This window comes from Marmota monax, unplaced genomic scaffold (genome assembly GCF_021218885.2).
Source record: "Marmota monax isolate L192 unplaced genomic scaffold, Marmota_monax_Labrador192_F-V1.1 WCK01_AAM20220418_F8-fsc00156, whole genome shotgun sequence".
In the NCBI taxonomy this organism is placed as follows: domain Eukaryota; kingdom Metazoa; phylum Chordata; class Mammalia; order Rodentia; family Sciuridae; genus Marmota; species Marmota monax.
The window spans coordinates 869,995-884,266 of NW_026694013.1; positions in this window are offsets into that span (position 1 = coordinate 869,995).

Sequence of the window (14,272 nt, forward strand, 5' to 3'; positions counted from 1 at the left end):
TGGCTAGGGAAGCTGAAGCAGAAGGATAGCAAGTTCAAAGCCAGCCTCAGCAACTTAGTGAAGCCCTGAGCAACTTAATGAAAACTGTCTCAAAATAAACAATAAAAAAGGGTCGAGATGAGGCTCAGAGGTTAAGTGCCCTGGGTCCAATCCCTGGTACAAAAAAAAAAAAGTTAAACAACAGATATATGCTGTATGCTAAGGGGAAGAATTTTAAAATCTTAATTCATCATGCTGTTTCTGTAGATTGAAATCCTCGGTGTCTAAGGAGATGGCATGGACACCTTCATATTTTCTCCAGCCAATTGATTCATTCTCCTTCACCACCATTATAGCAAATCTTAAAAATCTGTCTATTTGCAGGGCTATTGCCCATTTCAACACGTCACCTCTCATGGAGAGTGTGATACAGCCTTCCAGCCATCTGCCTGCATTCATCCTTGTCCTCCTCTCACACACAGTTCACCCAGCAGCAGCATAATCTTCTTAAAACATAAATGAGACAGTGTTGCTCCACTCCATATTCTCCAGTGGATTCCCAGCATTGTCTGAATAAAATCCAAATGTTTTACCAAATCAGTTATGCTTCTTCTTTAGAGACCAAGGAACTTGAGAAAATTTTTCATCCTGGATATTCTTTTCTCTTGTGACCATGGATGATTTTTTTTTATGTTGTTGTTCTTTTCTTTTTCCCTTCTTCCCCCCATTGATGATTCTGGTGCTCATATATTTACTAGCTTTCATGCCAAGTAATGAAGTCTCTATAAATGACATTTGCATGCAAATCAGAGCTTTACAAAATTTTATCCATCAGACCAATAGCATAGTGGAAAGGGATGGACAGGGAGGGAGGAGGAGAGAATATAAAGGAGTAGTATGGAACAAATCTACCAAAGTATGCAGTGTCCACGTACAAAAGAGCCACAATGAGGCCTGCTTTTATACATGATTATAATGCATGAATTGAAATAATAATCATAAAAATAGAAGGGAGATCAGTAAAGAAGAGCAATTACATCAGGTAAGAGAGAAGGTGAAGGAAAGGGAAGGTACTGGGGAATGAGACAGGTCAAATTATGTTTTGTCCATGTATGAATATGGCATAATGAATCCCACTATGAGATATAATTATAATGCATTGATAAAAAGATTAAAATACAAAAATGTTATCCATCATTGAAGCTGTAGTTTTCACTCAAAACTATTAATGAAAACTCTCTTAACCCTCTGAACAAGCTGTATTATTTGCAGAAATTCAGGTTCATACATTTTAAGTCTTGATAAATTTTTATGATTATATGCAATCATGTAAACACCACTATAATCGAAATATAGACCAGCTCCCTGATCCTAGGGTATTCTAATGCCCAGATAACAGCTCATCTGCTTGTTGTTACTATAGGTTTGTCTTTCCTAGAATTTAGTATTATTGGTGTCATAAAATATATTGTTTGACTTTTTCACTTAGCAGAATGCTTTCTAGATGGACTCATGCATTTTAGTTTATTATATTTATTTATTTTTGCTATTGAGTAATATTCCATGTTATGAATATATCACATTTGTTCATTTGTTTTCCTCAGTTAATGGAAATTTGGTTTGTTCCAAATTTTGTGGCTAATATCAAAAAAATGTTTTTATAATCAACCTGTATATGTATGTGTGTGTGTGTGTGTGTGTGTGTTTTCATTTCTCTTAGGTAAATTCTTACAAGTAAAACCATATGTTCAATAATATTGGTCTGCTGTCATATAAACACACTGTTTGATTAGTATATGTTTATGGTAAGTCTTGAAATTAGTATAAGTGCTAAAACTTTGTACAAATGTGTTGTTATTTTACAAAATTATTTGACTGTTCTCAGGCTTTTTAATTCCCGTGGAAATCCTAAAATAAGGTTTTCAGTTTCTTTATAAAGTCTGATAGGGTTTTGATTGGAACTGAATTGTACCTGCAGTTCAACTGGAGAGGATTAAATGTTAACATTATTGAAATTTCTATTCTTCAGTATAGCATATTTGTTTACATGTTTACATCTTCTTTAACTTCAGTTTTTAAAATTATATACTTTAAGTTTATGGTCTTATACATCTCTGTCAAATTTATCCCTAATATTTTTATATATTTTGGCTGCTAGTTTAATTGATGTTGATTTTTTTTAAAAATTTATTTTCTAAATATTTTTGCTACCATACAGAAATACAATTAATCTTACAGAACGATCTTGTGTTCAACATTAGTGTAAAATTCATTATTTATTCCAGCAATATTTTTGCATATTTTTCCCACATATACAATTATCATCTACAGATTAGGACAGTTCTATAGTTTCTTCCCAATTTATATGTTTTTTGTTTCTTTTATTTTAAATATTTTAATGTGTTAGTGAGATGTAAGCTAAAATGATAAATGTAAGTGGTGAGAATAGACACCTTTCCTTTGCTTTAACTTTAGGGAGGGGTCACTGAACTCTTTAGCATTCAAGATTATGCTAGTTGTTGACTTTTTTCCTTTAATTATTCTTAATAAATTTGAAAATGCCTTCTTCTATTCCCAATTTGCTGAGAATTATAATCACTGAGGACTGAATTATTATTGTTTTTTGAGGTACTGGGGGTAAAATGCAGGACTGTATGTAATAAGTGTGTTACCCCAGACTACCCCCAAGACCTTTTTTATTTTATTTTGAGGCAGGGTCTCACAAGCTGCCCTGGCTGGCCTTGAACTTGTGATCCTCCTGACTAAGCTTCCTGAGTAGCTGGGATTACAGGCAGGTACCACCATATCCAGCAAGTGTTGAATTTTGCAAATACTTTCCTTGCATCATTGAAGGGATCATATGGTTTTATTTTTTATTTTATTTTATTAATACCCTGAATTACATTAATAGATTTTTCAGATATTTATTAAACATTGAATTCACAGAATAAACTTCCATATAGTCATAATATGTTATTATTTCAAAGTTTCTTTTGGATTTTATTTCCTAATAAATTATTTTTTAAAATTAAAAAAAAATTGTAGTTGTAGATGAACAGAATGCCTTTATTTTACCTGTTCATCTTTATGTGGTGCTGAGGATCAAACCCAGGGTCCCATGCATGCCAGGAAAGCACTCTTCCACTGAGCTACAGCCCTAGCCCCTATTAATATATTCTTAAGAAAGGTTTTGCCTATATTCATAAGGAATATTAGTATGTGGTTCTTTTGTTTCTATGATGTCTTTGTGGATTGAAATCAGGGTAATTTTGGCTCCACAAAATGGGTTGGGAATTGTGCCCATCTCTATTTTCTGAGAATGTAAAATTGAAATTGTGTCTTCCTTAAATGTTTGAAAAAAATCATGAGTAAAGTTATTCTTTTTTTTTTTTAATTTTTTTTATTGGTTGTTCAAAACATTATAAAGCTCTTGACATATCATATTTCATACATTAGATTCAAGTTGGTTATGAACTCCCAATTTTACCCCAAATATAGATTGCAGAATCACATCGGTTACACATCCACATTTTTACATAATGCCCTATTAGTAACTGTTGTATTCTGCTACCTTTCCTATCCTCTACCATCCCCCCTCCCTCCCCTCCCATCTTCTCTCTCTACCCCATCCACTGTAATTCATATCTCTCCTTGTTTATTTTCCCATTCCCCTCACAACCTCTTATATGTAATTTTGTATAACAATGAGGGTCTCCCTCCATTACCATGCAATTTCCCTTTTCTCTCCCTTTCCATCCCACCTCATGTATCTGTTTAATGTTAATCTTTTCTTCCTGCTCTTCCTCCCTGCTCTGTTCTTAGTTGCTCTCATTATATCAAAGAAGACATTTGGTATTTGTTTTTTAGGGATTGGCTAGCTTCACTAAGCATAATCTGCTCTAGTGCCATCCATTTCCCTGCAAATTCTATGATTTTTGTCATTTTTTAGTGCTGTGTAATACTCCATGGTGTATAAATGCCACATTTTTTTTTATCCATTCATCTATTGAAGGGCATCTGGGTTGGTTCCACAGTCTAGCAATTGTGAATTGTGCTGCTATGAACATCGATGTAGCAGTATCCCTGTAGTACGCTCTTTGAAGGTCTTCAGGGAAAAGTCCAAGAAGGGCAATAGCTGGGTCAAATGGTGGTTCCATTCCCAGCTTTCCCAGGAGTCTCCATACTGTTTCTTTTGAGGTGGAGGAATATTTTTGGCAAATGACAAGGGAGCAGATTAATTTGGAGTTCAATTCCTTTAGTTTATTATATTGGTGCACATTTTTCACTTGGGATTAGTTTTGGCAGTTATGTCTTTGAAGTTATATGTCTACTTTGTATAATTTTCAATATTTACCATAAAGTTTTTTATAATATTCCTTTATTATCCTTTGGAAGCATGAAGACTATAATGATGTCTCCTCCTTCATGCCTGTTATTAATAAGTTATGCTCTATCTCTTCTCCCTTCCTTCCCCTTTCCTTTCTTCCTTTTCTCACTTTCTCTTAGCATATTGATTATATAATTGATTAAAATTAATAAAATGATGAATCATTTTATTGTTTTTTTTCTAAATAAACTTTTAATCTCTTTAAATTTCTCCTTTATTTTCTGTTTTCACTTCATTGGTTTCTACTCTTTATTTTCCAAATTCTGCATTATTCCAAGATGAATTTGCTCTTGTCTTTCTGGATTCATAGGCAGAAGCTTAGACCATTTATTTCAGACACCTTTTTCTAATATACATATTTAGTTCTTTATGTTTCCCTCTAATCATTGCTATACCTGTATCCAACAATTTTCAACACATTTTTTATTATCATCAATTTTGTAATTTCATCTTTAACCCAATATTCAATTAGAAATATAATCCATATTTTACAAACATTTAAGCATTTTCTGGTGCGTTTATTGGTGGTTTTAAATTCAATCTGGATTAGAGAATGTCTTGTATATGTTTTCAAACTTTATATAGAATAATTGAGAATTCTTTTATTGCTCAAAATATATTTTACCATGGCAATTGTGCCATATAAATTTTAAAATTTTTTTGTATTCTGGTATTTTGGGTGTTATGTTTTATAAATATCAATTAAGTCAAGATATTAATCAGTGTTGTTTAGATCTCCCATATATGCTTATTTTTGTCTAGTTACTTAATAAATTGCTTATAGAAGTGTATTATTTTTTATATAAAGTCATGGAATTATGTAATTTTCCCTTCAATTTGTTAAATTTTGCTTAATATATTTTAAATTTCTGTTGTTAGGTGTTTGCATATTTAAGACTCAGTGTTTTCCTGATGAGTTTTCACATTTACATTTATGCATTGTCCCTCTTCATTTTCTGATTCTAGTCTTCTATGCTCAGGGTTCATAAGGAAACTTTTAAAAATTAATTTAATTCTAGTAAATCTGTATCTCTCTTGTAAGTAGCTTATAAATGTTTGTTGTTTTATCTTTTAAACCATTTTGACAGTTTCTATCTTTTAATTAGAGTGTTTAGTTAACCTTCAAGGTTAAAAACGATATGTTTGCATTTTACTTTCTGCTTTTTAATTGTCACTTTTGGTTTTTGTTCCTCTCTTCCTCCTTTTATAAGTAAAACATGTTTGAATAAATTTTTAATTCCATTTAACATTTCCTGGAGAGGGACTGGAGATACAACTAAGTGGTAGCATGATTGACTAGTTATGTGCAAGGCCCTGGGTTCAACACCCAGAACCGCAAAATGAAAAAAAAAAAAATCCCATAGACTTTTTGCTATACTTTTACATTTTAAAATGATTATTTAAAATAAGTAACAACAACATACATTATTGACTTTTCACAGTCCACTTACAGGTAATACTATGATATTTTAAATAAAAGTTACATAGGTTCTTTTTCCCTTCCATTTTGTAATAGTTGTTATATATAATACATTAGACATCATGCAAGAAAATGTTTTAAGGTTTTTAAAAATATTTTCATGGCTTATAAAGAATCGAAGTAAAATTACATAATGAAACATTATATGCACTTATTTAGATATTGACATTTTCTGTGTTCTTCATTCTTTTTTGGGAATCTGAGTTTCTATATGGTATCATTGCTTTTTATTCTGTTGAAATAACTTTAGTGTTTCTGATGGTGTATGTTTGTGGCTGTTTATTCTCTGAAACTGTCTTTCTTTTGTCCACATTTTTTTTTTTGTATCAGGATTTGAATCCAGGGTGCAAGCCACGTCCCCCATCCCTTTTTAGATTTTATTTTGAGACCAGATCTTGCAAGTTGCTTAGGGCCTCTCTAAGTTGCTGAGGCCGGTCTTGAATTTGCGATTCTCCTGCCTCAGCCTCCTGAGCTTCAAGGATTACAGGAGTGTGTCACTGTGGCTAGCTCCTCACCCTTAAATAGTATTTTTACTGGCTATAGAATTATGGTTTGGCAGCCACCACCCCTACAATGTTTTCACTTTTCTTTCTTGCTCTGGTTTCTTGTTTCCTTTCCTTTCCCTCTCTCCCTCTCTCCTCCCACCCTCTCTCTCTTCCTAGCTCTCTGTCCCTCATTCTTTCTTTTGAAATTCATCAAAAACACTTGTTACACTCTTCTAGCCACTCTGATTTCTGGTGAAAAATCACCTGTTAATTGGATTGTTTTCACTCTGTATGTAATATATCAGTTTCTATTTACTGCTTTCAGAATTTGTTCTGCCTATTTTCCCTTCAACAGTTTTAGTATGATGTACTTGAGCATAGATTTCTTTATATTTTTCTAGTGATTGCCCTTTTAGCATCATACGTTTTCCAAATTTCTGTCTTAAAAATTTTGGAAACATTTTCACCACTATTTCTTCAAATAGCTTTTTTCTGACTCATTACTTTTGGCCTTCAAGTAATACATATATTTGACAATTTTACACAATCTAACAACTCCCTGTGTTTCTATTAATTTTTGTCTTCTCTATTCATCATGTAGTAAAAATTTTATTGATCTATCTTGAAGTTCCATTACTCTTTCCTTTGATTTGTCCTTTTAGCTCTTAACTTCTTCCAATAAATTTTTGTTTCAGAATTATACCCTAAAACTGTCATTTTTTTTTACTACTTGGCTGATGGCTTTTTTTATGTTGTTCATATTTTTGTTTATTTAAAACATGTTGTTTTTTCTTCACTGACTGTATGTGTATATATGTATGTAACTTACATACCTAATACCTATTTTAAATACATTTGCATAATTATATACATATGTGTATATGCATATAAAATACCTATTTTATTTTATTTTTTAAATACCTATTTTAAAATTTATTCCAATATCAGGTTTATTTAGTAGAAACACCTAATAGATTTTCTTTTCTCTTGAGAAAATGTTTCGTGTTTTGGTTCTTCTTTTCTGTAACTTGGAGTGATATGTTAAATATTCTGAATGTTAAGTCTTTGAGATTCTATATTGCATTATTTTATTCCAGTGAGGGTTTCCTTTGCTTTAAGAGGAAATTTTGTTTTGGATGGAATTTAATTGCAAACTTTGCTTCTTGGACTGCATCTCTGATCTCCATTCAGATCTTTTGTCAATTAGCCAAGTAGCTTTGTTGTGCTTTAGTGTGTGCTTAACATGAATGATTCAGGAATTAGAGATGTAAGAAAACAGTTTAGGGATTCCCCTTCTGAGTCCTTCGCTTCTTGGATTTTATCGCTATTTTTAGCATTTATGGTTCTCTGGCTCCAGTATTCTGGCTTCCCAGTCCAGACAGACTGTGGTTTTACTTAGTTGCGGTCTTCAGTGCTGTGGGCTAAAAGTCTTGAGTACTCCCTTCCCTGGATGGCTCCTCTCTTTCTCGCTCTGGTTAGTGTGCAGTTCTGAGAGAATATGCTTTTGCTCTGTCTACATTACCTTCAGGGAGTTGCATTCTGCAATATGCCCTAGTTTTATGGTAGTTCTCTGAAGCAAACTGATCTAGTAAGGTCTTGGTTGGTCAGAACCATAAAAGGAAGAAACTTCTTGATGAATCTCCATACATATAACTTTTTAAAACATATCTAAATTAATTTACTTCTCATCAACCTGTATCTTTATATTTTGAAGTATCTCTCTTGTAAGCAACTTATGAAAGCTTATAAATAGCTTCCACCCAAATTAAGTATGGGTGGAAGTTTCTCTCTAACATATATTTTGTGTCCTTCTACACAGTAAGTATTTTTGAGGTAAGGACAATATTTTCTTTTTTGGACTGCAGTATATGATAGATATTCAATGTTTCAGTTGGATTTGACTGAAATTAAACCTTGTTCACCTATAAATTATTTGATAGAGTAGGGGTTTACTAGAGGGGAGATAATTAGAAGAACCAACAGTGTTGTATTCTCTATTTACATTGTTTCTGACTGATTTCTAAAGTCTATTTTTTTTTCACTTGGTGAAAAATTTCAACAAAAAGAAGTAAACAGATCATTTACTTAACAGAAAAAGCTTTGAGATGCTTTTCATCTTCCCAATATTTTTAGTTTAATTCAAACATACATCATAATGTAATGGGCCTCAATTTTATCTGTGAACCTTCCAGAATTCAGAAGAGATTGAGATGTTAACTCTCAGAGTTTCCCTGTCTCTGCTCTTTGAAACTTCTCAAACTTTTTCCATGTTTTATGAGACCATTTAACTGATCTTTTAAATAGAAAGCTTTTTTCATATGTGCAAATTATAGAAGAAAAAGTTTATAAGATGAAATTGATCAGTTTCTACAAGTTAACAAACCTCTTCATTTTAATTTTGCTGTTTTTCAGTGAGCACTTCATTTCCAATTTGAAATTGTACAATAAATAAAATTATCTTATAATGGAAAAGAGTACTTTTCTCTTGTTAGAATCTTCAGGACAATTAATATGTATTGTACTTCTTATTACTTTGAATACAGAAAAAATCTTTTATTTTGGCATTTTATTGGAGTATTTTTCCTTGTGACCATTGACCACTGCTAGAATGTAATTATTCAGAATTAAATTAAAAGATGGCTTTTTAATTTAAATTACTTTGTAATGATCTTTCCTATGAGCTTTGAAGAAAAAAGACCACTCTCAAACTTAACTGTTAGAAGAAATTTCACGGTAATTATATGAAGTCAAGATGAATTAAAGTGGTTAGCTTCTTTGTATCTCAATAATCAAGTGTAATATTTCATGTTTGTAAATATAAATATTTGATCTTGAAAAACTCTTAAAATTTATGTTTAGGTTGGTTGTAGAATAATGTAATGAATCTGTAAGATTCTGTAAGAAAATATTAGAAATTGATTTTTTTAAATTTGATAATATATTTTCCAATTCTGACTTCATATCTTATAAAATCTCAATTTAATTTGTTTTATTGTACCCTTTTATACAAAATTTGAGATTAGTTAAGCAAATTATATTTATTGACCCTCTTCCACATTTAAAGTTTTGAGTTTTTCCTGCATTCTTTAAGGATTTTTAAAAGAAAAATAATTTTTATTTTGCTCTCATTTTTGCCAAAATAATACAAAAAGTTTTAACTACAATAGATAATTATACCTAATACATATTCAATAATATTGTGTAATAAATTTAAAACTTCAACTGAAAAGTTCTGAATATGTACCTCCATTGTATAGGTAGATAGTTGTATTTACTTATTTTAACTAGTAGATTTGCAAATTCATAAATAAATGAAATGCTTTTGTATATCATGTAGATGGATATGAAAGAACTTCATTCTTTCCAAAATAGCAAAAATGTTAAATGTTAACATGTTAAAGTGCAAACTAACAAACCATACATTTAAAAATTTCACTGAAGACATGTGTACACAAATAAATATCAAATATCTAAACTCCATAGGTACAAGCCTTCTAGGTGAGCAAGCAACATAGCATACTTTTCTGTCGGGATCCAGTTGCTGATATTGGGGACAAGCAGAGAAGTGCTTTTGCACAAAGAAATAGAAATCAGTTAAATTTTCAAAGGCCTATGTGCTGGGATGTTGAATATGAAACTAGAATATTTTAAAATACCCAAATAATTCTTTATCTCAAGTAATTGTCTTATATAGGAATTTTGCTGAGTAGATAGAAATTGGCAGTAGCATTAGAAATGGGAGAGAGATCCCATGATCTCCTAGTCTCATACTCTCATGGTCTATGGGATTTTGCTTTCATGGTATTGCCTGCTTTTCCCAAAGTCTAATAATGGTTTGGAGTTCTAGCAGTCTAATGATGTTTGGTTCCTATTTTCAGGAACAGACTTGAACCTGCAAAATTTTCGAATCAAGAGGCAAACCAACCAAATGTGCAACTCATTTTAACCTCTTTTAAAATCAAATATATCACCTGTGACCAGGTCGAATGTTGGAAGCTGAATGGAAAAGCAAAGAATATTTATTTATTTATTTATTTTTGGTATATGAATTTCCAGTCCCTGCTAGAGAGATTAAACTTCCAGCCTCCCTGAAAGTTTATGATTTAAAATCATATTGAAACAAACATCATATTTTTACTGTAGCTTCCTCATTAAGACTTTTTATTAGTTATTTATTGCTACACAAGGGATGGCCACAGACCCACACATTACTAATCTCACATATTCTATGGCTTAGCTTCCCAGACCCTCTGCTTTACAATGTCATGAATTTATAATCAAGATGTTGGCACAAGGTCTTGCTGTCTCAATCTGAAGGCTCGGAAGGAAAGGGTCATTTCCAAGCCCATTCAATGATTTCCTTGTGTGTTGTGTTGGTAGACTGAGGGACACAGTTCTTGCTTGCTGGGCAAGGGAAAAATCCTATGCTAGTGGTTAATTCTGAACCAGACTTAAGTTTTGGCAACTTTTCCTAGGCTCTGTAGAAATCAAGCAAGAAACTTAAACACACAATCAATCAATCTTTGCTCCACTGGACAATTTTAGTTGGTTTGTGTTTTAGGGATGAGAAATAATATTTGATCAGACATGACATTTCAACAACTTACTTTCTCTAATGCAGGATTTTCACCTTCTCTACATCACGCTCTCTTAGGCACTACAAATTCAATGGACAACATGACACACAGACACTCCTCTAAGTGTTGGGTCTTTACAGCTCAGTGGGTGTTGGGTGTTGGATGGGTCAATTCCTTCCTACTCTCTCTGTTTCCAAGTAGAGAAAAATTAATCTTGGATTTTTCTCTGCCTCTTTACAGATCCTCCCTAGAAGAGGTCAAATGTTTTATTTAGTGGAAAGTTTAGGATTAGGCCCTTGGATTGCTTGATTTCACTCCTGTGGAAACTCTCATATTGGAATCTTTCTTCTTTCAGAAGGCAAGTGCTCAGGTCCTCTCTTAGTCATATGGTAAAAGGAGCATTTTTCATGCATACAGAAGTCAATGACAATCAAACTGTGACAACCCATAAAGTGAGTATGATGCATCCAATTCAGTGGTGAAATATTATAATTATCTGTTCACATACCTTGGTCATAACCTCATTTGCTTTTTTTTCCCCTTTTTTTAAATAAATGATAAAACTAGCATCTTGGAATCTGTATGTGTTTGATTTTGGTCTCTGTCCATCTTTATTGTACAAGAAATAATTTGTTTATTCAGCTCTAAAATCTTAGTAGTGGGGTTAGAGAGAAATATATCCAGCACTCTGAATGCCATAAGATAATTAGAGAGTGGAATGATAGCAGAAAAGGGACACCTATCCCTACTGGGAGGACTACTATCTTCAGGAAAAATATTTTTTATGTGTACACATAGAATTTTCTGCTCTCTTGAGCTAACACCATGGGAAAAGCAGGAGCCAGTGGATACTGGAATATATTGGACTTTGTTAAGAGAAGAATCAGGCCACTGAAAATAACTTTCAGGTTTGGTTCAGTGTATGTTATTATATCCTATTTTATGAGTTTATTCAATAAGTTGTTATTAAATGTGCATCATGTGAAGCATTTTTCTAGAATCCAGAGATGCATCACTAGAAAGCAAGATTAAAAACATTTATAGCCCTGTGAAATAACATTTAGTGAGTTAGTAGTTTGCAATTTACAGTTTGAAGAGTCATTGCCCTTCTCAAACTTTCTTTGTGTATGTAAGCCATGATCCTACACCAGGCCTCTGCATTTGCTGTTTCTTCTGTGTGGAACAACACACTGTTAGATGCTTATACAACTTGCTCTCTCATAGCTACCAGGCTTTTCTTGGCCCACCCAGTTCAAAACTACAATTGGCCCTTCCTAACAGCATTCTCTCCTCCCTACCTCTCTGCTTTATTTTCCTTAGAGTCATTATTACTATCTAACATAAATTTTCTATCTGCTCAAAACACTGTGGTTTCCCACAGTAAACCCCTGGGCTCTCATTAAGGCCTTCAAAGCCTCTGTGATCTGTTCTCAACTCCATTTCCCTTCTGACCTCATCTTTTTGCCTCAGTCCTCCAGAAAGATGCTACTCTGGGTAAGATGGGAAGGATCTGAGAAGAAGAGCTTCACACAATGAATGAGGCTTAAAGTGGTCTTACTGGCCACTAGGTTGAGGACTGGCTAATATAGGGTGAAAGGAGCAGTGGACAAAGTTGAAGCTAGGAGATCAGTTAGAAGACACTGAATTAATACAGGTGAGAGCTGGACTGTTTGGGACTGGGCGGTAACAGGACTGGGGAGGGGAGAGAAATAGTTCTAGACATATTTTGGTACATAATCAACATAATTTGCTGAGAGATTTGATTTAAGGTTTGATGGGGTGGGTAGGCTGACTCTTGCAGCCTTCCTGACTCTTCTGTCTGAGTAATTGGAAAGACATCATTGAACTTGATGGAAAAGATTGTAGGAGAAATACCAAAGTTTGAATAGGTTGCATTGGAGATGCTCCTGTGATATCCAACTGAAGATTAGAAAGAAGCAGGTGGAACTGTGAGACAACAATTTGGATGAAGTCTGGGTGGGAAGTCTTTATTTGGGGGTCTTTGGCATAAAGAGGGTATTGGCATTTATTAGACTGAGTAAGATTACTAGGAGAGGAGAGTAGAAAAGAAAAAAAATCAGAAGTCTCATTGTTGGGACACTTTGACGTCTGAAGGTCAGAGAGATGAGGAGAAGCCAGAAAAAAAGAGAAGGGCAAAGAAGCCCTCAGTGATGTCAAAGGGAAATGGTAAGTGTTGTGTCCTGGAAACAGGACAGGAGAATTTCAATGAATAAGAAGAGATTAACTGTGTCAAATTCTCCTGATAGGTCAAGTAAGATGCATTAGCTAGAACACATTTCCTAGACCACTAGAAATATGTTTGAGCAAATGTCAGGAGTATAAATTAAACATTTGCTATTTTTTTGCTATGTGAAATGTCAGGGAGAAAAGTTTAGGCAAATTTTCAGTGGACACAAAATTTGTTAGTTACAGTTTTATTCCAAATAAATACACAAATGTACACTCATTCCTTCATGATTATTGTGGGCAGATACTCAGTACTCTTATTGTCCCATGATACCAGTGTAAGGTGATGTGATGTGCCTCTGAACAGAGTCCAGGGGTAGAAGGTGACAGGGTGGCACATGGATGCTTTGTATCTGCACAGAACTTCCTTAGGCAGTTTTCAGGTTGTGTTGCACTTGCTGTTGTCACCACATTGCACCACACTAAGTCTGACTGTTTAACCATCTGATGTATTTTATCACATGCTACATTTGGGATTCTACTAATTAACATGTCTCATGAAGACTAATTTTGTAGTCCTCAGCATGTTTTTTTGTGAGAACTACTAAATAAAAAAGTCTCAATAGAGAAATGTCCTTGGATGAGAAGTTCTGTTGAATTTCTTTTTTGATGGGCTTAATCCACCCATAAACCCTTTGTAAACATGTATTCTCACACTGAGCCCATTAATGTTAACTACTCTAGTACTCCATTAATGCTTTTAATTTTCCTTACCTACTAAACTTTCTTAAACTATTTTCGTAAGAGTTATTAAAATCACAACCAAATTATTTATGCATAACTGATATAATCAGTATTATTTACTTTGCTACATTCATCAAGACAGGATAATACTTATCTTAAATCTAATAAAAATCTAGAAGGAACAACAGGTGAAACTTGTCTAAACATTTGTATAGTAGTTGAACTTTGGAAAATCAAATTATTTTAATATCTTCTTTTCTCCCTGTCATTCTACTTCTTTTAAGTCTTGCATCATCCCTAAACATCTCTTCCTGATGCTAATTTTTCATATTTTACTTATTTATCAAGATTTTTATAGTATTCGTTATAACTCCAATACATAAAGTTCCCCCTCCCTCTTTCTCTTATCCTTTTAATGGCAATTCTCTTTTCT